General features: G+C 38.9%; 1 protein-coding gene across 1 annotated transcript in view; it reads right to left on the bottom strand.

Moving 5' to 3' along the window:
* EGR_10048 (hypothetical protein) overlaps positions 1 to 1,108 on the bottom strand; it is a gene marked incomplete at both ends in the record, with an annotated part of 6,860 nt that overhangs the window by 3,578 nt on the left and 2,174 nt on the right. The window lies entirely within an intron of this gene.

Below are 1,108 nucleotides of genomic sequence, written 5' to 3'. Positions count from 1 at the left end.
TTTGCACAAGCTCTTCCAGTTACTGAGCATTTTTATAGCACAAATGCTGACTGAAGAGCTTTTAAAAATTCAATATGCACGAAACCATCGCGATATTACTTACACCACTGTGTAGACTAGTTGTAATCTTGCGAACTTCTATTTCAGGTTATTTGAGAATTAAAACACATCGCATTAAAATGTACCTAAACTTTTCAAAACTAATAAGCGTTTTTTATTTTAGGCTTGAATTCTATCGAACAATGCAATGCCCCTTAGGCGTGGTGCACAGGATGACCCATGAGTTGAGGCTAAAAACGGATAAATGTCTTGATTATCAAGTATCGGTTTGCCCCTTCTTTTACATTATATAACTTTTTTTAAAATGAAGGCATGTTGTCCCTAATAATGGGTTGCTGAAGTTACTAATTTGATTTACAGAATGCACGCATATTTTAAAGCCAACATGATAAAGGCTTGCGTGCAGCACACTGGCACTTCCCTAAAAATGAAAGAAGACAGAAAGCTACAACAGAATACATATGTGCCAAAATACAGTAGGAGTTGGGCTACTAGCATGGCCCTGGGGCTTGCCATCCCTGCGAAGTTTCAATGGGGAAGCCAATATAAACCAGTAATAGGCTGCAGCACGATTGCTCTAATCTTAAATTGCACTTCAGTTTTGTAGCCATGTAAGGAGCTCCATTGATTAAAATTTGACCCACTAAAAGTGGGGACAAGGGTGTTCTTCTACATGCTGAATTATGTAATAGTCTACACTGAATAGCAGCAATGCTCTTGAACAGGCTCCTGACAACGATCTTTGATTTGCTCTGAGCTAAACGGATGGTTATTTGATTTGCATTGGTTAGAAATAATTTCGGAACCAATCTTACTTTGACCGCAAACAGGTTTTTAAATGGCTAACTAGATTTGACTTTGCTGAGTCACGGCGAATGCTTATATCCACTTTCTTCTAAGAGTATTATTGCTTCCAATCTTTTTCTTTTGAATATCGAGGGCAAAAACGTTTCATTTTTCCGTTAACTAGACGCGCTGAAGGCTAGCTGTCCAATTATGCCACTAGCGGTGACACCAACCCCTCAGCCAATTGTCTTGTTGAGCGCAT

This window comes from Echinococcus granulosus, assembly GCF_000524195.1.
Source record: "Echinococcus granulosus chromosome Unknown EG_S00186, whole genome shotgun sequence".
In the NCBI taxonomy this organism is placed as follows: domain Eukaryota; kingdom Metazoa; phylum Platyhelminthes; class Cestoda; order Cyclophyllidea; family Taeniidae; genus Echinococcus; species Echinococcus granulosus.
The sequence above is the reverse complement of the archived record's forward strand: the minus strand, read 5'-3'. Positions and strand labels throughout refer to the sequence as shown.